General features: G+C 42.5%; 1 protein-coding gene across 28 annotated transcripts in view; it reads left to right on the top strand.

The window, feature by feature from the left end:
• The first annotated feature begins 1,956 nt into the window (after window positions 1-1,956).
• ZMYND11 (zinc finger MYND-type containing 11) overlaps window positions 1,957-24,462 on the top strand; it is a 118,702-nt gene continuing 96,196 nt past the window's right edge. For 8 of the 28 annotated variants that reach the window (XM_081055579.1, XM_081055573.1, XM_081055562.1 and 5 more), the window contains exon 1: window positions 1,957-2,137. The gene's annotated coding sequence lies outside the window, so the exon portion shown is untranslated. Of the gene's footprint in view, window positions 2,346-2,558; window positions 2,681-24,462 lie in introns of those variants that run through there. The other 20 variants (XM_081055584.1, XM_081055575.1, XM_081055576.1 and 17 more) reach the window with 13 other exon arrangements.

The following is a 24,462-nucleotide window of genomic DNA, read 5'->3' as shown; positions in this document are numbered from 1 at the left end:
TGCGATGGGATCCAGATAAGATCTCATTGCCTTGTCATTGTGATAAGATAGTGAGTGTAAGGTAATGGTCACTTAAACCCACTTTATGTGAGTTACAGTAGTTAATCTCATTGATAAGTAACACATTTATAAACCTTTTCTTGTGGTGAGCTGCTTCTGTGACAATTACCCACATACATTTTACATTAATTTTTATTACGTTCAATTGCCTGATATTTATATGTTTTGGCTTTTTATATACATTTTGGGATGTGAACTATGTGTAGATTGCAGAACAAATCGCTCTATGCAGTAACTAAAGAAATCTATGGAAAACAAGATTCTATACAACTTAAGTTTATAATTTGTTTTCTGAAAAGTATGTATTCTTTCAAGTAAGGAATATCTACGTGGTGTGGTTTCCATGGGGGCAACCAATGTCTTGGGCTAGTTATTAATTTTTTTCCTGATTATGAACAAAGATTTTTTTTAAAAAAGATGCCTTTGTAAAAAGATTTCTTTGTAACCCAAAGAAATATGCATTGTTAACATTTTCTTCTGCAGTATTTCCTTCTAATAGTTAAAGAATGGAGATCATATGTACGAAGTGTGATCAAAATTATGGTGACTGTTTAAATTTTAAAAATTATAAGAGTAAAAGACACATTGCCATTAACCCCCCTCAAAAATACTCCCCCTCACTTTGAACACACTTAGAAGAATTAGGGGTGTTGTACGGGTGTCCTTCTTTGTGTGGTGTTAAGTCTCCGAAACATTTCCGAGTTGATAACACAGTATTCCTTGTGGCCCACTACTCTTTCTTTTTCTCCTCTGCTCTGTTGTCCTCTCTTTGCAATCCGGCAGATAAATTCGTGGTGTAACATAAATTGTATGGAAATAACTATTTAGTCTTTGGGCCTCCCCCCAACTCCCAGCCCCAAACCACTGGTCCCGACTATTTTCCCCGACCCCCACCCCGTCTTCCCTCAGCTGAGAGAAACATGAGGTCAATAAAACTGTTGTGAGGGGAAAAATAGAGCCAAGATTTTAAATTCTAGGCAAAATCCATAGGAAACCTGGGGATAACCTATCTAACCTACATTAGTTAGAATGAGAGATAGTATCTGGGTATAAAAAATTGAAATTATGCCCAAAACATTTAATTGGAGAAAAATGTGGCATCATACAGTCATACAGTCACTTGTTTCCTAAGGTGAGCTTCCTTTTACACATATTAATAAATAATGTTGTCTATTTTATGGATGATTTTTTTTTAAGCCGTCATTTACTTAAAGCTGTTAATTCCTTGCTCCAGCATTCGGACCGGGTATAGCTTGCTTTCTTTGACACCCTTTAATCTCTCTGCTGGATTTAAACGGCATATATTTATGTGTAAAAATAAAACGAGTTGAAGTTATTTGGGGATGCCCCTTGAGACAACCAAGAACTCTGTGGGGTGTATCAGAACCAGCGCTGTGAATGGCTGAAAGGTTGTTTCTTTGACCTGTTCGAGTACCGCCCATTTCTAAATCCTAACCCAGCCCAGAGGCCAGCTAAGAAAGATTGACGACTTGGATCAGAATCTCAACACTTCTTGGACGGTCTCTTCCCAATGGTTTTCAGGTCCATGTGTGCCATGGGACGCAGAGTAAGAAATTTTGGCCGAAAGGTCTTCCTTCCAAACTCCTAGTGCACAAAGGTCAGGAGGGAAAACTTGCGGGGTCTGCAGAAGCACTCGGACCTCAGGGACTTCCTTACCCCACACAGTGGGGTCCTCTGCGGTTAGACCTAGAATGAGCAGCCTCTTCCTCCTTGCACGAACTTACATGGGCGGCCCTGTCCTTTTGGAGGTCGTGTGTGTTTGTACAGAATATGGAATCAGACAGCCCTGCAACTCCTTCTGAGGGCAGAATTAAAACGCGATCAACGCCACCTCCCCAATTTTGCGAACGCGAGCCTCCGCGCTCCTCCCAGGCCGGAGCCGCCCGGGCGGCGAGAGGCGGCGGCCCGCGGCGCGGCCGCGCGGAACAATGCGGGCCGGGACTTTGTGCGCCCGTCCGCGCCCGCGCGCCGGCACGTACGTCGCCTCCACGTGTGCGGCCGCGAGGTGCATGTGCGGCTCCGGGAGAATATGCTGGAACCGCAGGACGGAGGGAAGGTGGGTGTGGGCGCGCACGACGCCGGCCGCCGGGAGGGAGCCGCGCCGCGAGAGCGCACGGCGCGGCCGGCCGCACAATAAAGTCCGGGGGCGGGCGCCGCGGAGGAGGCCGCCTGGGAGCCGCGCGGGCCTCGCAGGACGCCGACTGCCCCGCGGCCGCACCGGCTTCCCGCCCGGCCCCCGGCCCGCCGCTCGGCGTGGAGACCCCGTAAGTGCGGGCGGCGGCGGGCTCCCTCCCGGCCCCGCGCCCGCGTCCCTGCGCCGCCGCCCCTTCCCTCGCGGCGCCCGCGCGGCGGTGCTGCGGCTGTAAACATGGCGCCCCGAAGCGCGCGCCGGGGAGACGCCGGGGCGCGGGCGGCGGGGGCGGCGGGCTGCTGGGCGACGCCGGGGAGGGGGCCGGGGAAGGAGGGGCCCGGGCCGCGGAGCCGGGGAGGAGGGCGGCGGGGCGAGCGGGAGGCCGGGCCCGCGGAGACGCCGGGGCGGCAGGCGGAGGCCGGCGCCCAGGCCCGGGGGAGGCGGCGCGGCGCGGCCCGGAGCCGAACGGTGGGAAGGGCGCGGGGCCGGGCGGGCGCGGGGCCGGTGGAGCGCGGCTGGCTGCAGCCTCTCGGGCGCCGATCGGGTGGGACCGTCGCTCGCCTTCTCTGCCCGCGGAGCTTTGTGTGCGGCGGGCCGGGCCTGGAGGGTCCCGCCGCGCTCCCCTGCCTTCGGCCGGCCCGGAGGGGGAGGAGGCCCCAAGCGAGACCGCGCGAGGCCTGCTGGCGCCGGGAAGCCGGGGTGTCGCGTGAGCGCCGCCCGCCAGGCGGGCCCTCCTCGCGCGGCCAGGCCTCGGGCCGGCTCGGACGCGGCTCTGTGCGCGGGGGGCGCGTTCGCTGGAGCAGCTCCTTGTTCGGGAGCGATGGTCGAGGCTGGGCAGGCGGCCCGCGAGGACCCACGCGGGGCTCGGGCCGCGTTCCCCAGGGCTGGGAGCCCGCGGCAGCGCTGCCTCCGCCGCCTCAGCGGGCCCTCCGGCCCCTGGGACTATGTCGCCCGTGCGCTCCGCCAGGGAGCTGCGGGCCCTGGCTCCTGGGGTGGCCCTGGGACCCCGGCCTCCACGTGCACCGCCCCTCGCGCTGCTCGCCTGGGCCGGCTGTGGACGCCTTGCGGTGCGGGCCTGGTGCCGGGCCTGTCGTGGTCCGGTGTGTACGTGGCGCTGCCGGGTTGTATACGGCGTTTCCACTGTGCCCGGCGTGGCGTGGGCACGGAGCTTGGTGTGCCTGCTGCTGTATACGGTGTGCTCATGATACCGGTGTGTCCACGGTGCCCCGTTATACGTGGTGTGGGCATGGTGCCCGATGTGCACGTGGTACCTGTGTTACGTACAGTGTGTGGCGGTGCCGGCAGTCCACGGGGCCGGTGTTATGTGTGTCTGAATGGTACCTGGTGTGGGCACGTGATACCCAGTGTTACGTGCAGTGTGTCCGCGGGTGTCCGGTCCTAGCACGTATGACGTGTCTGAGCTCAAAGCAGGCGGCCAGGTGGCCTTTTCAGGATGGGTGTCTGAAGGTTGGATGGGGCCATCCGACTCTGACGTTTGGTCCTGGGTCCTCCCGTCTACCTCACCCGGGTGTTCTGTATCCTACTGTGGGCCTCGTCCATGGAGGCAAGAGCCTGCTGAAACATCATCTGTCCGTCACGCTGTCCGTCGAAAGGCAGAAAGTAAAACATTTACTTATTTTACTTTCAAACTGAGAAATGTAGTTGCAGTGTATGTAGTAATTGTGGGATGCATAACCATTTCAGGATTTGGGGGTCACTGATTCTAATTAGTGGTTGGAATATCAGGCAGATAGCCTTGGTTATACTTGAAAACTTGGAGTGCTTTTTGGTTAGCAAGGTCACCTTTGATTTTTCTGAATTCTAATTTGTACAAGCCGGAGATGAAATACGAATTTTGTATAGGCAGGTTATTTTCCTTGTCTTTGGTTAATTCGTGCTGGTTACAGTCATTATTTTGGTGGGCTCTTCTTTATAAGATGGCCAGGCTGGAAAATCAAAGATTAGAAGATACAGAATGTGTTTATGACATAGTAAAATATTTTTCTTGCTGAGCTCTGCCTGTGGTTAACAGAATTTCTTTTTTACATCGTATTTTTTTCACATATGTTTTTCATATGACTATTGAATCTCCCTTTTACATTCTGTAATTGGGTGATTTAATTTTTGCAGTTACCTGTTAACAAAGTGTTTAAATAAACATGCAAGTGCTTCCAGCTTTACAAAGAAAAAAATCACAATGTTAAAATTTAGCTCCTTTGTTCCTATTGAATATTTCTCAGATATCATTGTGTTGCTACTTTGAGTGAGTGTCATCTTGCATGTTTCTGTGAATTGTGTGTTTATGTGAACTCCCACCCTTTTGTAACCCGATCCCCATTTTCATTTAAGGGTTGTTCAGATAGTGTGTAATAGAAACATTCATACACTTTGGCATGCCTTAATTGAGATACTGCAGCTAATTTAGAATTTTAACATTTGTAGTGGAAGTATCAAATGCTGTCTTAGTATTGCTTAAAGCCATGAACCTCTGGTGTCTTGATTTTTCTTACCTACCCTTACCATCCTTCAATTGAATCCTACATGGAAAACATCACTTATGCAAAGAGGATGTGTCTAGAAAAAAAATTAAGGAGAAACCGGATAGACTTAGGATAGTTAAAAACTTCACTGTTTGAAAACCTTAACTTGGACTTAACACTGAATTTTTTTTTTTTTTTTTACAGGGTAATGAGATTTTTTTTCTCTCTAGATTATAGAGGTAGCATAGCGAAATGACTTGGAGGCCAGATGGCTTGGGTCTGAATCTCACCTCATTTATTAGCAAAGGGATCTTAGCCAAATACTTGGGCCTCGGTTTCTTCATCTGAAAGACAAGGATGATAGTAATTGTACTATAGGATTATTGATTCATAAACGACTATTAGATCAATTCAATTCAAATTCAGTGTTAATAATAATTACAGTAGTGTAGAAAGGTGTGAAACTCTGAAATTACAGCAGGACATGGTCACATTTGCCTTGTCTTACTAATTGGACTGTAGTAGCATACATCTGAATCTCTAGTCATCTCTGAAGGTTGGAAAATAAGCATTTGTTATATTCCTTGGGCCTCACTTAACTGAAGCAGTTCTGAGGATCTTTGTATCATTGCTTGTTTTATTTTTGTTGTGCTGAAACATACATAACATATAATTACCACCTGAACCATTTTTAAGAGTACAGGTCAGTGGTATTAAATACGTAAAAGACACTATTGTGCAGACATCACCACCATCCATCTCCATGGCTCTTTTCATCTTGTAAACCTGAAACGGTGTATCCATTAAACACTTAACTCCCCATTCATCCCCCCTCTCTCCAGCCCCTGGCAGCTGCCTATCATTACTTCTTAATATTTGATGAACATAACAAATTGCAGTACATAGTGTGAGCATTCTTATTTTAACCATTGGTTTTAAATTAAAAATTTTTGTCTTTCCCTGTATCTATCCTTTCTGTAACTGCATCAGGTTGTATGTTTTATATTTGCTTGAAGCATATAAACTTTCTAAGTAAACACTGCGTGGTGCCTCCTGGTTTGATCATTGTGGAACTAATCCCTCACCAACATTTTTACTAGGAATTTTGCCAAAACTGAAAAAATGACTGATTTGAATTTGGTTTCTACCCAGGCCTCTTGCAGAATAACTTCCAGTTAGTGCCTTGCAGTGGCATTGCCAAAGTTGCTAAACAGCTCAGGTCTGCTTTGGTGCAGTGACTCCATGAAGACCTTCAGTGGTCAGAAGGGTCTGCACGTTACCAGAGGCCTGTCCTCCTGTGGTCGTGCTTTTAGAAATGCTTTGGTATCCACAAGTTTAGTATACAATTGCGTACCATGATGGTAATATGTATCACATGTTGTATGTATACCATGTCTCAGATACTGTGTAAAGTTCTTTACACACACTATCCCAGTTTTAAAAATCTTGCACAGAATCATCTTAAAAACATAGCAGTCTTCCTTTCAATTATGGAATGTCATGCCTCCTCGTAGCACATACCTATTCAGGCATGTGCACTCTAATGCCAAGTGAATGAGCTAGGAGGTTTGTGAGAATGTGATCCATGTAACAAAATCCCTGTCAAAAGAGGTAACATAAAGAGGAAGATAATGGGAGGAAGATAAAAATCATAATCTAAATATCAGTTGTAACTAATATTTTAAATATAGGTGCTGCCTAAAGGAAAGATCTTTTTGCATAAGTGTGCCTGCTATTACTGATTTTCCACTTAAAAAATTAAGTTGTTTGTATTGTGAAAATGCTGTACAATATTTAATATCAAAATTAGAAATGCAAATAAGTTAAAAATTTATTTGGAAATACAAGAATATTTATATGCCCATTATGTGTTTAGTTAGGAAATTTAGCAAACTGATAACTCAATTTTACAACTAATATAATTTACATGGAAGTACTAGTAAATATTTAGACAGTTAATCTTTCATTCTATTTTGGGGTATATTTTTCATTCAATAAATAAGTGGCTAAACGTTTGTTTAACTTTATGTGAAATGAAAGAAATGACAAAAGTAAGGCATACTGTTCTATGAGCATTTTTAGGGGATCATATTGACTTTTATCTATTCTTCAGTGATGAGAGGAATATATTTAGTAGATCACATTATGTGCTCTACACATTAGAAAATGTGTGTTGCTGAAAATTTGTACACAGTGTTTTATTTTGTGTAAACTGAGTAAGTTTAGTAGATAAACTAGTTTTGTTCAAATATATGCTTTTATAGTTCAAGTAACTCCATGATTAATCTGTTTCATAAGATCACATTAAAATACTGTATTGTTTTACAGTGGGTAGAATATGTTTCCATATCTTGAGTTCGTTCATTAAACATTGTTATTTATTGGAATTCTATCTACTACACCCTTGCTGGGTAACACAATTATTGAAGCAAGTGCAATAGAGTGTAACAGAAGTAAGTACAGGGGTGTGAGTTAAGGCACATTGTATTTGAGCTAAGATTACTTTTGAAATCTTAACACTCATGATTTCAAATTTATTCTAATATGTACCTTTGTGATTTTATATTAACTACCTGAGGATTTTTAAAAACAACTCTGTTATGATTAGTAATTTTTATGTTCTCCAGGTTTTCTAAGCGTTAAAGTGAAAGGTTGACCCACAGAAATTTTTAAATTTTTTTTGTAGTTTGATCTACTTGTAGCTAAGTAAATTTAAAATACGATTTGAAGAAGGTAGATTCTTCTTTCCTGGTTTAAGCATTAGTCATGTAAGCATTAAAATATATATACATATATATATACACACACACAGGTATTTATTTATTTCATTTTTTTATTGGGGAATATTGGGGGACAGTGTGTTTTCTCCAGGGCCCATCAGCTCCAAGTCGTTGTCCTTCAGTCTAGTTGTGGAGGGCGCAGCTCAGCTCCAAGTCCAGTCGCCGTTTTCAATCTGTAGTTGCAGGGGGCGCAGCCCACCATCCCATGTGGGAATTGAACTGGCAACGTTGTTGAGAGCTTGCGCTCTAACCAACTGAGCCATCCAGCAGCCCCTATGCAGGTATTTTTAAATGGATTTGTGTTGAGATTGAGAGAGCTCACGATTGGGATTAAAAATGCTATGTTTTTGTTTTTTGTTTTTTTTTAGATTTTTTTTTTTTATTATTGGGGAAGGGGAAAAGCACTTTATTGGGGAACATTGTGTACTTCCAGGACTTTTTTTCCAAGTCAAGTTGTCCTTTCAGTCTTAGTTGTGGAGGGTGACGTTCAGCTGCAAGTTGTTGTCCTTTCAGCCTTAGTTGTGGAGGGCGCAGCTGAGCTCCAGGTCCAGTTGCCAGTTATTAGTTGCAGGGGGCGCAGCCCACCATCCTTGTGTGAGTTGAACTGACAACCTTGTGGTTGAGAGCCCACTGGCCCATGTGGGAATCGAACCGGCAGCCTTCGGAGTTAGGAGCTTGGAGCTCTAACCACCTAAGCCACCGGGCCGGCCCCCCCCCAAAATGCTATGTTTTTTAAAATCAGGAAGATACTGTGGTTTATTGGAAGAGGCTGTCATAAATGAATTTTAATTTGATTATATATACACGTTAGGTCCCTTTAGAAGTCTACTTTGTAAGCAGTTTTTAGAAAGCTGGATTTTATTATAAACATTGCTTGTGGCAGCACCATTTAAAAAAAGAAAGTCGCTTATCTAGCACCTAACATACAAGGCAATTTATATACTGCATTTAGTCCTTACAACAGTATGAGGGAAGTAGTGTTACAGTATGATGGTACAATAAATTACAATATTATAGTACAATTATAAGTATTCCTTAGCTTATAGTAAGAGAACATATCAGGAGGTGAAGTGCCCAGTGTCTGAGGTCACATAGTATATGAACAAGTGGGTATTTGAATTCCAGTGTACGACTGCTACGCCTACACTCATTCTGCTGTCTCCGTAAAACCCCCAGGGTCGTTGGATCTGTGTATTGATGCACTGTCATGTCCCAGATGTGCCAGTCTACCAGAAACAGAACAGTAAAAGAATGTAAAACTAAGCTCACACTTTTTACAGAAGTAGGAGGTGGAAAGAAAAGGAATATTAGAAATCTCCTGGTAATCAGAACATTCCATACATGAAGTTCTGGTCAATTCCAGTTCCACTGGGAACCTAAGAACAAGCATTTATAATTGGCTCATTTTCTTAGTGTCAATGTTGGCAGCTCACATGATGAAGATACTTGCCACACGATGGGAGGGAGGAACCTACAACTTTCTTTTAACATGTATAGAAGAGAAATGTTTGAAAAATATTTGGGGTGAACTCCACACTTGAGTGCCCTTGCTGCATGAGAAGGGGTGCCCTTTAGCATTTCTGAAAGTTTTTCTAAGTGTGAAGGCTTCAGAGTTCAGTGGGTGTTCACCATCATTTAAAATAAAGTACTAGGTGTGGAGCATATGGTGGAAAGAGAAGTAGGGGACTGAGTTGTAGCGTTCACAGAATCCGACCATCCTGATATTCAGTAGGGATGTGACAGCGGAATATTAAATGTGGTTTTCTTATATTTCATAGCTATGAAAAGATTTTTAAGAAGAAATATTCTGTAATGAAGGCTAACCATGGGGAAAGCTCTGCGTGTGGAAACTATCTCAACTTGAAAGCCATTATGAACTTCTTAGTTTCTTTGTAGGTTGATTAATCTGCTTGTTTGTTGGTTTTTCTGTCTCAAAACTGCGTCTGAGAAATGCTGTTTGGGAGATCAAGTCCTTAATTTTCAATTGACTTTTTACATGGAGCCCTTGAGTTAATATAAAATATACCTAGTTTGTCCAGTTCTTGGGGAGAAACAAGTGAGGCTAATTTTGGGGGGATTTCCATTAATGACACTTAAAAGATTTCGGGGACGTTTCATTTATGTTAGAGATTTTGTCTTTTTAAAGCATAGAGAATGTAAAATTTAAGGTTGTTGATTTTTCCACTGTAGTTACAATCTAACATTTCTTATGTTTAAAAATAGCACATTTAGTATTATGTAATGTCAAAATACCTGATACACGTTGTATTTTGAGATACTGCACCTACTTGTTTTATTTTGCTGCACATGTGTATTCTACACACGGAATCTTAAGAAGCCCCTCGCTGCTTCTGATCAGTACTCATGTTGGATTGTTTCAGGTCAGAAACTTCCATTTGGATGATTTGAAAGTTGAATTTTATTTTCTTAGGATGATTAATAAAACTAGTTTTAGTCTCAGTTGTTTTTAAGTGAATTAAAAGCTGAACAACCACCAGTCAGTTTAAAGTTAGACTTTCTTTTGGTTCATTTACATATTTTAAACAAATGTTAATGAAAAATACACTATTGCAGGCCTTAGTTGCAGAAGTATCTGGATCTTACTCTTTTAAATAAATTCTTCTGGATTTTAGTTGACACGTTTTGAACAAGAGTTGCCTGGACTACTCTTCATAGCACACTGGTTCTTAGTCATGACTGAGCTTCTGAATTGCTTTTTTTCCCCTTCAAATGTTAAATAGGAATGTCTGGAGACGGATTTGGGCTCTACTTTTAAAAGTCTTTTTTTTTCTTCTAGACAGTCTTGGTGTATGTACCTTCTTTTAAGTATTTCTTTTGGGGATGGCTTACAGAAAACAATGTACCCTGTGACCGTTAGCTGTATGTCTCAGAAATTGTCTTTCAAGAATAATATTCATAATGTGTTTTAAAGAGGATTGACAGCCTGAAAAATAAATGCGTCCCAGAAGGAAAGACCTCAGGTCTTTTCTGGTTCCGCTACAGTGCTCTGTACTGTCACTGTGCTGATGGTCAGAGAAGGTAGGTAGCAGAGGGAGGGTTGGGTGGTGTGTCCTGGTGGTCCCGCAGCATGTCAGAGATGAATGATTTTCAGTAGACAGACTGCCTGCCATTCATTTGCAGTGTCTCTGGGCTTTCCTGTAATTTGAGCAGCAGCCTCGCAGCAACCTCCAGTGCCTGCAGGTGCTGGAGGAAGCTTGTAACCCTGACAGGTTGCAGAGGAATGTGTATGTCTTTCCATAGGCATCATGCCAGCCACAGTGGGTTGTGCCTGCAGGCAGGAGTGAGATCATACGAGGACGTTTTTTTGGGCTCTGCTCAGCAGTGTGGCCTTTGGCCTTTGGCCTTTCTCTGGCTTTGAGGTGATCCTTGGTATTTCACCAGGTTGGGAGTGTCATTTCATTTCCAGGTTGTTCCCCAGAGACGTGGGCACTCCAGGGGCAGGTTCAGTGTCTGAGCTGAGTACCAGGGAGTGTGAGGGAAGAAACCCTGTCACTCGAGCATGGCTGGCTAGCATGCTGCAGTATCCAGTGGCCCTGGGAGCCTGTGGAGTGCCTGATAATGTCCAGGTGTTTCTGTCCCCTCCTTTCTGATGCAGCGTCCATCAGTTCTGTGGATGCCAGGGCGCATAGCAGATGGGACGTTTAGGTGACTGGTCTGAGGTTACCAGATACACTCAAGAATCCCATTAATCGCTACTGTTAGAGTTGCATTTTAAATAGAATATAAATTTTGACCTTGAGGAATGAGTGGAAATGTTAAATGGGTATATTGTTACAAGTCAATATTTGTTTAGTAGAGGTGCCATTTGGTAGAATGATCTTAAGTATTGTAAAAGAAAGGGAAGAGGATCTGATGTCTGATTCATGGAAAGTAATTGTCTGTTTTGGATTCGAGCAAATGAAATGCTAAACTGAAAATTGGCCAACAGTCTCTGCTCTTAGTCTCCTCAATTCGGGGAGACTGCTTGCTTCGGGGTCCCTTTTCTGCACTGTGTCCTGGTATTTGCTATTAGGCAGTGAGATGAGGTCATTGTAAACGTCTCCTCATAATTCTGTCAATCAGGATATTTTGGATTCTGTTCTTAGTCTGACTTTCTAGTCCCATCTCCTGTTCCCTTAAGTAAAACTTTTTCTTCAGCTGGTCATTCTGTTTATTCTTTCAGCAAGTGTTTTTTTTAATGCACAAATAGTATTGGTTGTATAAGTAATATTTTTTACCTTGCTCAGGTATCCTTTTTTCCCCTCCTCACTCCACCCCCAGTACTGGAAGTCAGCCTACAATTTAATTTAAAATTTGTTGGGACGTGAGATCTCTATCCAGTTTTACTCGTCTTCATCTTGTTGCCATCCCACAGTGATTTGTCTTCTCACTAACTTCTACAGCATTTAATGTTTTCCTCAATTCGTTCTTATTCTGTTGCATTTTATTATTATTTAGCTGTTATCCCTATAATTATCTTCCCAGTTACTTGACCTGAAAACACTGACTTTTATTTATTTATTTATTTATTTTTGTTAGTTTCAGATGTACAAAGCAATGTAATAGACATTTAAACACGTCATAAAGTGATAACCCACCCGCAAGCTACTATCCCTTGGACGTCTTACATATTTGTTATAATACCATCGCCTATTTTCCTATGTTGTACTGGGTATCCCATGACTATATATACATACCTATGTATTTAGTTATAGTTGACGTTCAATATTATTCTACTTCAGCTTCAGGCCTATAGCACATTGGTCAGGCAGCTACACAGTCTATGACGTGATCCCCTTGATAAGTCCAGTGCCCATCAGGCACCTTACATGATCTTTACAACATTGTTGATTATATTCCCCAAATTGTATTAACTACCGATTTATATTTCTTAATACCTGCATTTTTTTCACCCTGCCCCCAATCCCATTCCTATCTATCTCCCTGATAGATCTAGTACCTATCTGGCACCATACCTAGTTATTACAATACTTTGGACTATATTCCTTATGATATAACCTACATCTCCACGACTACTGTATAATGCCCAATTTGTTCTTCTTAATCGCTTCCCCTTTCACCCATCCTTAATCCCCCTCCCATCTTAAAGAAGTCCCTCTAGGATTCCTTGTAATACTGATTTGGTGGTGATGAACTTCTTCAACTTTTTCTTGTCTGGGAAGCTTATATGTCCTTCAATTCTAAATGGTAGCTTTGCTGGGTAGAATAATCTTGGTTGTATGTTGTTGATTTTCATCACTTGGAATATTTCCCGCTACTCCCTACTGGCCTGCAAAGTTTGTGAGGTGAAATCAGCTGACATTGTTATGGGGGCTCCCTTGTAGGTAACTAGCTGCTTTTCTTTCGCTGCTTTTAAGATTCTCTCTTTGTCTTTAACCTTTGGCATTTTAATTATGATGTTCTCTTGGTGTTGGCCTCTTTGGGTTTATCTTGTTTTGGACTCTCTATACTTCTTGGGGTTGTATGTCTGTTTTCTTCACCAGGTTAGGGAAGGTTTCTGTTATTATTTCTTCAAATAGGTTTTCAATTCCTTGCTCTCTCTTCTCCTTCTGGTACCCCTATAATGCAAATGTTGGTATGCTTGATATTTTCCCAGGGGGCCCCTTAAACTCTCATCGATTTTTTGGATTCTTTTTTATTTTTGCTGTTTTGGTTGGGTGTTTTCTGCTACCTTCTACACTGCTTGTTGGATCCTCTGCTTCATCTAATGTACTGTTGATTCCCTATAATGTATTCTTCGTTTCCATTATTGTATCTTTTATTTCTGAGTGGTTCTTTTTTGTGGTTTTCATCTCTGTTTTTGTGCTTCCTATGTGTCTCTGTTGAAATTCTCCCTTAGATTACTGAACTTTCTTATAACCAGTATTTGGAACTCTGCATCTGATAGATTGCTTATTCCATTTCGCTTAGTTCTTTTGCTGGAGCTTTGTTCTGTTCTTTTATTTGGGACATGTTTCTTTGTCTCCCCATTTTGGCTGCCTCCCTGTGTTTGTTTCTGTGTATTAGGTAGAACTGCTATGTCTTCTGGTCTTAGTACAGAAACCTTATGTTGTAGGTGTGCTGTGGGGTTAAGTGGTGCAGTCTTTCTGGTCACCTGAGCCACGTGCTCCAGGTGTGTCCCTTAGTGGGCTGTGTGTGCCCTCCTCTTGTAGTTGAGCCTTGGTTGATAATTGCACATCAGTGGGAGGGACTGACCTTTAACCCCACTGGTTGTGAGGACTGGCCTTGACTACAGGGGAAGAGTTGTGGTGCAGGGGCTGACCCTATGGAGCAGGATCTGCCTCAGCAGGGCCCTGGTGCCTGCCTAATCCGCCCCCTGGGTGTGTCGTTCTTGGAGACGACTGTGTGACCACCTCATAGGGGATCGCTTTAGGTCTACTTCAGCCACAGCCCGTGCCCCATCTGGGGCCATCCAGCAGAAGCCAGAAAGAAATCTGCAGATGGCTGCCGCCCGTGCTGTGCTTTGAAGCTCCTTGAGAGGCCAAGCTACAATCCAAGGCTGGCTGCCACTTAGTGCTGCACTTAGGGCTCCTCAGCCAGAGGTACAGGACACACGGAAGACAGATGCTGCTTGTCTGGGTTCCACGAATCTTTGAGAGTCTAGGAAAGTCTGCAGCATGAGCCTACACAGGCAGTCTGCACGATAAAGCCACTGGAAGCTGCCTGGGTTTGCCCGAAAGTTGGGTGGGTCCAGGTCTCAAATTGCTAGGCCGTGGCAGACTAATGGCAGAGACTCAGAAATGGCTGCCGCCTGTGTTCACACACTGGGAAAGGGGAGGGCTCAACAAAGAAACAATGGCCTCTGCCAGCTCCCCCTTCCAGGAGAAAGCAGCCCCTCCAGCCCTCGTCTCAAGCCAGACAAGTCAGTTCCTCAGTTTATGTCCTCACCTCCTCTCCAGCTGCTGCCCCAGTGCTGGAGCTCAGAGCGAGTGATTCCGTTGGTGGGTAAGTCCACACACAGTCCCTTGCAGGGCCTGGGAGTGCGGCCGCACGCAGTCTCAGTCACCGACTCCGCGGCTTTTCACAGCCAGAAATTATGGGGACTTCCCTCCCCAGCACTGGAACCCTAGGCTGGGGTGGGGCTCTGATCTCTTGCTTTTTTAGGCTGTTGGGGGACCTCTTCCCCCAGCTGAAATAGCCCTCCTGATCTTTAATCACACACGCGGGTGTGGGACCAGCCTGTTCTGCATCTCTGACCTTCCTACCGTCTGGAGGTGGCTGCTTCTGCGCATCCTTAGTTGAAAGGCTTCAGTTCAGCTTGATTTTAGGAGATTCTCAATAGTGGTTGTAATTAGTTGTAATTTTGATGTGGTCGTGAGAGAAGGTAGACACAGCGTTTTCTGCGCCATCTTGGTGTCTCCCTCACACTGACTTTTAAATATTGTAATACCTAGTATGTCCAGTGTGGTACGCACAGTAGGTTGCATAAGTGTTCATAGGTAAACAGAAGAGTGCCCCTTTATCTTTGAAGTGCCGACAAGGTATAGGCAAAACCCACATTCTGGATGGATTTCTCCTCACAGTCTCCTTGGCTACACCTGGAAGGAGACTAGAGAGCTGATGGGTGACACTGTAGCTTCTCGGAAACTGACATAGATGGTCATCTGGGCCCTCAGTCATACTTTATTTTTCTGATCAAGCTCATCTTCCACTTTCTGTGGTGACTTACTGAACATTCTTCTCTTTCCTCACCTCCTCCCACTTGCTCTGGTGCCTTCTTTGGCCTCTTTCTTCAGAGGAGAGAGACTGCATCACTTCACATCACTGGGAAGGAATGTGAGGTCTGCAAACACCTGCACTCATGTCTCCTTTAGTCGCTCTCTTCTCGTGTCCAAGACCATACCCTCCAAAAACCTCTCACCTCTTTTATTTTCACCCTCTTCTGTACAGGCTTCCTTCCATTTGCATTCCGGTACACAACATCTACCATTACAAAATAAACAACAAAACGACACACCCACTGCTCTGCTTTTCTTCTGTGTCCTTCCTGAACACTCATCAAAAGCATCGTCTTTCTTCTTATTTTCTTTCTTCCAGTCCAGCTTCTGCCACCATCGTATGGTTGGAGCTGCCCCAGAGGGGTGCTGTGACCTCCAGGCTGCCAAAGTACCGACTTTCCTTTGTGCAGTCCATCGCCCTCAGCTTGATTCTGTCGCTGTTCCCTCATGGTGACAGAATGGGTGCATCAGTTTGTGGCATCACTTCTGGACCTGGTGATATTCAGAGAAGGGAGAGACCGTTTCGTAGGAGCTGGGACATGCCCTAAAAGCAGCACACTTTCCCTCACTGAGTCACAGAGCTGTTACTGAACCTGATACGAGGTGATCAGGCAGGTGGAGTCACCGGGCTTGGAACAGACTAAGCTTCAAAGCTGAAAAGCTGCTGGGAGTCTAATCCTTAGTCTTCTGCTGATCGGTTCTCCGGGTTAAAGTCTCAGATCCTTTATGAGGGCTTATGAAATGCCACATCACCGGCCCCGTGTGTTGTGCTGCCTTTATCTAGTGCTACAGTCTTTGTTTGCTTCAACCATGCTTGTTGATCCTAAATGTCCTAGAGGCCTGAGGTGAAATGTCAGCTCCTCAGGGAAATTAGTGACTGTCCAAGCAGAGGCGAGGGGACACAACCTCTGTAGCATCTGTACTCAAAACAACCAGAATTGCTGTGTAATGGAAATAAATGTTGACTGATTACATGACCTGAGTGTTCTAATGTAGAATAATCAAAAGATGGTAGGGAGCTATAAAATACCCTTGACTTCAATTATGGTTAAAATGAGTGTTGCATGTGCTCGAATAGAATTTGTATTAGCTTGTTAGGTAGGCTACTACTTTTTAATCAGAAGTATTTACAGAGTTTACTTTTGGAAGAACCAACACACTTCACACTGTGTGTAACATAATTGTAAGACTTCAGATTTTCTTGTACTTATAATATTTTATAAATTTTCAAAGATACCACCTTTGAGATGTGTGCTATATCAACTCAGTGTGACAGTATAGAAAATAAGAGGTGGCATGTCGCCTAAATGCATGCTGTCATGGATGATATTTGCCTTTGTGTGGAGTGTGGGCCACGTGTCTCTCTCTGTGCGTGGATTTGCTGTCTGTGATCCAGAACGTGGTCATGTAATTTCTTCGTTGTTTCTTCTGTTGCTTATTCATTACAGCAAAATAAAGAGTGCAATGAGATTGGCTCTTAGTTATGATAAAATTTCCTTTATGTAGACTGCTCAATAATAGATGGTTTCTAAAAAATCGTGGTTAATGTTCATGTAGTCAGAATCTAAATAATGGAAAAGTTCATTTGCAAACTGGTCTAATTTCATGAATTAAAGAGATAATTTTAAAGGTAAATGTATTAAGAAAAAGCAGGTAAGTACAGATCGAGGTATCGCCTAGATCTGTCTGTAGCAGAGTGCCGTGGCTGTTAATGTGCTGAAAGTATACCCCACTATTTGAGTTGTCTACTTTCTAAAGTCATTCAAACTTTCAATAAGCAAGATTTGTTACTTTAGTGTAAACTGTTAGTATCAGACAAAATTGGCTGACTTCCTGTTGTCTCTGCTCTTGAGTACCTTCCACATGCTGCTCAGACATACTCTTAAGTAACTCTGAAGTTCTGAAGTTCGGTTCTGAAGTACAGAATCTCAGTCCTTTACTTCAGATTTGAAGTTTATTCTTATACAGTCTACGAATTATGACACACTGCTTTTAGAAAAAAAATACTTGAGAGAGAAATATTCTGGTTGACTTAGCATGGGCTGGTATGATTGCTATGATAGATGAATGGCTTGTTAAAAATAATTATTTTCCCCCCTTTCTTCTGCCTCCCCCTCACTCCAGTTCAAGCCGTTGTTTCTCAGTCTAGTTGTGTAGGACACAGCTCCCTGGCCCAGCTGGTGTTAGGAGCCTTGCTCTCCCCCGGCTGAGGCGGTCAGTCGCCGGTCGGCTGCTCACAGCAGCTCACGGCAGCTGCTGGCCACTCCTGGCAGCACATGGCAGCTCATGGCAGCACACAATAGCTCATGCCAACCTCCAGCTCACTGCCGCCCAGCTCCAGGGAGAGCTGTTGTAAAGGGCGCAGCCCACTGGCCCATGTGGGAATCAGACCGGTGGCCTTTGGTGTTAGGAGCACGGCGCTCCAACCACCTGAGCAACCGGCCGGCAAAAAAATAATTTTAATATCAACATTATATGTTCTTCATTTCATGGATTTTTAAGTTCCTGGAAGACAGCAATTGTGTCATTTTAACTGACTTGTTAGGAAATAATGTTAGCAAATTACAGGATCACAGTAACCCTGTTCAGCCATGCTCGCATTTATCCAAAGTTAGCTATCTCTAACTGGAAATATCATGAAATCTTCAGTATTTTTCTTTTTTTTCGCCTGCCTGTTTAAAATGGTTTTCAGAGGTTTATTTTTATAATCTCATAAAAATGGCTATTCAAAACATTTAAATAGTGAAGATCACATTTTGTTACAATTACAGTCGATTCTGGTTATTTGCTGTAGTTATGTCCCATGAAGTCACCACGAACACGGAATTGGCCAACCCTGACCCTTTGCTCCTTGGGGAAATGCAAGGTTAGGTTCCTGCGAGGCGCTGGTCACATTTTGTAAACCCAATACCTTTTCATTTATATAGGTTTGTTTGCCAGCATTCTTGTAAAAAAGCCATTCTTCGTGTTGAAAACCTGTTCTTCTACATAACCTTTTTCCTATGTAATATTTGCCTGCAAGTTTCCCCCAGAATATCTGTCACTCTTGAAACATGCCCGCCAGCACTAGTCGGGGGTGGAGAGTGGGGGAGGGCCTGGTTAGCATTTTCCTGACCATGGCTGTCATCTCGTGGGTCCACAAACTCAGCTGCTTTTTCATCTTCATAGCTACATCATGCACTTTAGGTGTTATTTCGCACTTTCCAGGATGCCTTTGGCACAGATGGCACACTCCTCTTCCCGGTTCTGGGCGCACCTGATGGCCGAGTGCGTACCATGTTTCCCCGAAAATAAGATCTAGCTGGATCATTAGCTCTAATTGATATTTTGTAGCAAAACTTAACATAAGACCCGGTCTTATTTTAATATAAGACCAGGTATAATATAATATAATATAATATAATGCATAATACTGGGTCTTACATTAGTTTTTGCTCTATAAGACACATTAGAGCTGGTCTGGCTAGGTCTTATTTTTGGAGAAACACAAAAGCCCCATAACTTTGGAGGCTGAACGAAGCTCCTTTGACACAGCACAGCCTCTGACTACCAGATAGTGCCATGCTGGGGTCATGTTAAAGAGCAACATCACCAAGGAAAAGGGCTGAGCTGGAGGGGGCAGGCAGAGCATCACCCTGCTGCAACATGGGGGACACGGGACGTCATGGCCCTGAATACTGATTGGGGTGCAGATAATCTTAGGGAGATGCGGATTCGCAGATTGCAATCTGCGAATAAAGCGAGTCCACTGTAGTAGACACAGTAGCCATAGTTTTTCTGTGTCAGAGTTTTTAGGATGGTTTCATTTTCATATCTTTTAATTCTTATTTTATTTTATAAAACAATAAATTTTGTCCTGAAATTTCATGGCTTCATATATATTTTGTCCTGAAATATAAGAAAGTTCTTGTTTTGAGTTCTATTAATTGGATATTTTGTTCCCTGTAATTTCTTTTTCCAACCTAGGTAGGGCTTAGTACCGTATTTCACCCAAAATAAGACCAGGTCTTATATTAATTTTTGCTCCCAAAGATGCGTTAGGGCTTATTTTCAGGGGATGTCTTATTTTTCATGTACAACAATCTACATTTATTCAAATACAGTCATGTCATCTTCTTCTGGAACATTATCATAACTCTCCAAACCCCGAATTCCGGCTTGAATTTCTAGCGACTCCAATTCCCTTAGAACCATTGGCCCCGATCTCTCATGTCCAGCAATAGAGCTCTCCTTAAATGAGCACTTCTTGCCCATGTATCCTGGTGGTAGTGCATTTGCAACACAGCTGTCAGTGATTTTATCCCAGGAATTCTTCACCCGAGTCACGACCTCTTGCAGGCGAGGCTTCACAAAGTTTCCACGCTGATTTCTCTCCATTCTATTTTCAGTGTAGTCATTGATTTCCATGTGCAAATGGCCCTTGAATGGCTTGTTTATTTCAATATCAAAAGTCTGGAGACAGGCAGTCATTCCTATGGGAATCATTATTTGATCTATTCTCTCTGCAAGGAAGTTCTTCATGTCTTTAGCACGGTGAGTGCTGGCTGAATCCCAGACTAGCAGACCTCTTTGGACACCTTGCAAAACAAGTGGCAGCATTAAATCGACCCCCTTCCTTATACCTGTTTGTATGTACCAGACTTTTTCCGTTTCAAGAACATAAATGCCTGAAACGTGTTCAAACTTATCTTTCTTGCCTTTAGTGATGATTAGAGGTGGGGCTTTCTTTCCATCCAGACGAATTGCCAAAATACAGGTAACATGTGCACTTCCGTAACCAATGGAGGGAGTGTAGATTGATGAGGCACCCCTCTGATCAGTTGTTGTTTGAGATCCTTGGCCCATAAACACTAGTTTCATCCACAGCAATCATGTTGGAGAGTTGGTATTCAGAAAAGTCGATGCCATTGACAAAGGACTTGAATGTAAGTGCACGTTTAATAACTTCAGTATCTTCCAGCTTGAACAATGTTGTCAATCTTAGAGACAGTTCATATCGCTGAAGGAAGCCATCCAGCCAGTGTTGTGATGCTTTGAATTCTTCTGGGGATATTTCTAACTGTGCTGCCATTGCAAGGGCAAATGCTTGAATATCAGCCCTGTGCACAACCAAAGCCTTTGCTCTCCTGTCAGCAATCCATTCACAGATGATGTCTTCTGGCTCAGGAAATAATGGTTGCCCCCTCCACCTGTTGACTGAGGTTATTGTACTCTGCTTGCCATTTTCGGGCCATTCAGAGTTCCAACTTCTCTTTGCAGAAAACCATAAGATTCTTGCCCTGGGAGTCTTCCTTTAAATCTACCATTAAATAAAGTGTTAATTGAAAACTTACAAGACAGGAGTGGCAACAAAAATGATGACAGTTAAGAACGATGGTGTACACAAAAGCGATGAAAAATAGCAGGCACCAAAATTCAGAAAACATTTCTTTATTTCAGACGAGTGCATTAAGTATGTCCATTACAACACATGATGTATTGAATTATGAAGATTCATATTAGACACAACCAGGTCCGTTTGTTATCAAGTCTGCATGTTATTCGTGTGTTGTGTCTGTACTCCAGTTGGTCATTCAGCAATAAGTCTCGGGTTCATCATTTACGTAGGCGTTTACCTCTTGTCCAGAGGTGCCTGCTTGGGTATTTATAAATAATTATATTACCATTTATTTTAAGTATTAATGTCAATAGTATTTATTTATATTTAATTATATATTAATATTATTTTATAATTCAGTATGTCTGTCATGTGTTGCAATGGACGTACTAAATTCATCCGTCTGGCTGACGATCTTAACTGGGGCTTATTTTTGGGGTAGGGCTTATTTTGGGGGTAGGGCTTATTTTGGGGGTAGGGCTTATGTTATGAGAATCCTGAAAAATCATACTAGGGCTTATTACCTATTTTTCCAGTTAGGTCTTATTTTCGGGGAAATACGGTGTATATTAGGCCCTTGATAAATTTGGCTTTAAAAGAAGGAGCAGAATTTTTTTTTTCCAGAAAGCATTTCATATGATTAAACAAATCAAATGTACTTCAAAGAAGTTGAGATTTTATGGGATAAAATGTACATTGTTTTGGTATGTGTTTTTTAAGTTTTAAGTTGTGAAAGGCGATTGACACTAGGGCAAAAATCTTGGAAGAAAAGTTGGATAAATTTGATTATATAAAAATTTTAAACTGAACAAAAGCCCATTATAAAGGAAGAAACTGGGACAATATTGGCAACATAGATGGTAACCCAAAGGTTACTTTTCTTCTGGTGTGTAGAAAATTCTGAAGCGTTATTAAGAAAATGGCAAACAATACAATACATAGAGAACACAAATAAGTGCTTTTCTGAAGAAGAGCTACAAGTATGTATAAAAAAAAATACTTGAAAAGATTTGTGGCCTCAATAGCAATCTTAAGGAAAGCAAAATAAAACAGGATATAATTTTTGGTTTTGGTGAAAATTGAAACAAGACTAAATAATGTAAAAAGGCTAACTAGTATATATAATATGATTGTTGTGGTCTAAAAATGCATTCCCTTTCTTCAGAGGAGAGTTTCACCCTCTCCCACCATGACCAAAGAGGTCCTGCTGAGAGACCATCTGTCATCAGGGTGCTGTGCTGATATTTTAGTGGACAACACATTTAAAATAATTTTAAAAGGGAAAGGGGGTGCATACTTAAAAGAGGCTGCCATGCCACTGAGTGGTAACCGTAGGGAGGAGTAGAAAATTATAAAATCCCAGCACACAGATGCAGAAAGTGTGGCCATTTGGTTTGCAGCCAGTGTGTGCCCCTTAGGAGACATTTGGCAATGTCTGGAAACATTTTTGGTTGTCATGCCTTGGGGGCTACTATTGGCATCTGGGGGGCAGAGGCTAGGGGTGCTGCTGACATCCTAGAACGCATAGGACAGCCCCACAACAGAGAGTCACCTGGTCCTCGAGAGCCCCAAGGTTGAGACCTCTGGTGTCGGGCAGGAAGCTCCTGTGTGACCTACTGGAAATAGGTGTCCCACTGTGTGATGATGGCCCTGAAGTACTAAGAGAACGTGTTTGCTGTACACTTTGTGTAAACCGGTATGGGTGTGTATAATCGTCATTAGATTTCCAGTCATATATTTTAAAGAAATGTTTAATGCTTAAAGAAATCAGCACTTATTTGGAAGATTTATACATCTTACTTTAAATAAGGATAAAATAGGCATTACTGTGTTCTAGTATTTTACCTAATGTGAGTCACATAACTAACTTGTTGAAAAACCTTTCCTCCTTTTTATGTGAGTAATTTCTTAATGGAATATGCTAATCACAACCTCGATGCACACTAGCTTAAAGACCCTTATTTAAACAAAACAAAACAACTAGTTTCCTTACTGTCAGTAATGTGAAAAGTATGCATTTAGAAGTAGTTGGTGGATTAAATTCATTTGATAGGTAGCATACTTGTAGAGTGCAGAATTTCTGATTATTTGGTCTGAGTTTTCATAAATATGCAGGACATGAGTCAGAGTACTTATTTAGTAAAACCACAAAATAAGAGTAAGAAGTACGAACTTTTAAAAAATACAATAATGTTTTACATTATGTAGGCACAGATTTTTTCATTGATATTTGAGAGGTGATCATACAAATAATCTTTTGTTTCTTCAATATTTTTTGGTAGTAGAGGGGCGGAGGATATTATAAAGAGTTCGTTTTTTTAACAGAATTTTGTAATTTACACTTAATCATTGTTTTCTGTTATTGAGGATAAATTGCTATTTATAGTAATGAACATTTGATACCTGATGCTTGGGAGTTTTTAGGAAAATAATTTAGACTTAAAATACACATGGCAAAATGTTAACTATTGAAGCACAGAATGTTCTTGTAATTCTACTTTTTTGTAATATATGCTTGAAATTTTCCGTAACAGTTGTTTTAAAAAGTTAACAATGAAAATAGGCGCTCCTTTCTGGAGGATAGGGAGCTGGTCTCAGGGAAAGGGAGGGGAGACACATTTAAGAACAAGTGACTGTGGTCTGAAAGTTCTTTTTAAGTTGAAAAATTTTAATAGAAACTATAAAAATAATCCTCTCCAGGCTCTTCAACAAAGTGACATGTCAGTTGGCTTCAGGGACTTGTGTTTTAAGTGCACAATTTAGTCGTTTCTAGCACATTCTCAAGGTTGTGCAGCCATTACCACTGTCGAATTGTAGAACACTTTTCATTCTGCAAAAAGAAACCTTGAATCCATGAACTCTCCCCATTCCCTCTCACCGGGCCTGGGCAACCCTTCATCTGCTTACTGACTACGGATTGGCCTATTCTGGACATTTCATATCAGTGGAGTCACAACGTGTAGCCTTTTGTGTCTGGCTCCTTTCACTTAGCATAAAGATGGCCTATGTCAGTGTTTCATTCCTTTTTGTGTGGTTCGATAGTGTTACATTATATGAATAATGTTCCAGTAGATGTATCACATTTTGTTCATTCATCAGTTCATGGATCTTTGGGATGTTTTCTCTTTTTGGTTATTATGAATAATGCTGCTATGAAATACACGTGTAAGTTTTTGTTGGATATAGGGTTTATTTGCGAGATAATTGACATGTAACATTGTGTAAATTTAAGGTGTACAGTGTTGATTTGATACACGTATATATTGCCATATGATTACTATCAGAAGTTAGCTAACAACTCCATCAGGTCACATAATTAACATTTACAGTCTAGTCTCTCAGCAGCTTTCAAGTATATAATGTAGAGTTATATATGATCCCAGTGCTGTTCATTAGATCCCACAGCTTATTCATCTTCTAATGCACGCTTGTCTCCTTTGGCCACCAGAATGGGAATCTCTTGGGCATGTACCTAGAACAAGTGCTGGGTTATACGGCAACTCCCCATCTTTTGTGGGGCTGTCAAACTGTGTTCAGAAGCAGCTGCTGCCCGTTTTACATTCTCACTAGCTGTGTATGAAGATAGCAGTTGTTTTGCCTCTGTGTCCACACTTGTTTAGTTTGATATTTTGCATACAGCCATCCCGAGTGTGAAGTGGTATCTCACAGTGGTTTTGAAGTGGTATCTCACAGTGGTTTTGATTTGCATTTCCCTAGTGACTAATGATGTTAGATACCTTTTTGTGTCTTATTTGCCATTTGTACATCTTCCTTGGAGAAAAGTCCGTTCAAAAACTTTGCCCATAGGTTGTATTTTTATTGTTAAGTTGTAAGAATTTTTTGTATATTTTGAGTAGAAGTCCATTATCAGATA

The sequence above is a fragment of the Rhinolophus hipposideros genome, assembly GCF_964194185.1.
Source record: "Rhinolophus hipposideros genome assembly, chromosome: 1".
Taxonomy (NCBI): domain Eukaryota; kingdom Metazoa; phylum Chordata; class Mammalia; order Chiroptera; family Rhinolophidae; genus Rhinolophus; species Rhinolophus hipposideros.
Note: the sequence above shows the minus strand (reverse complement) of the source record. Positions and strands in the feature narration are given on the sequence as shown.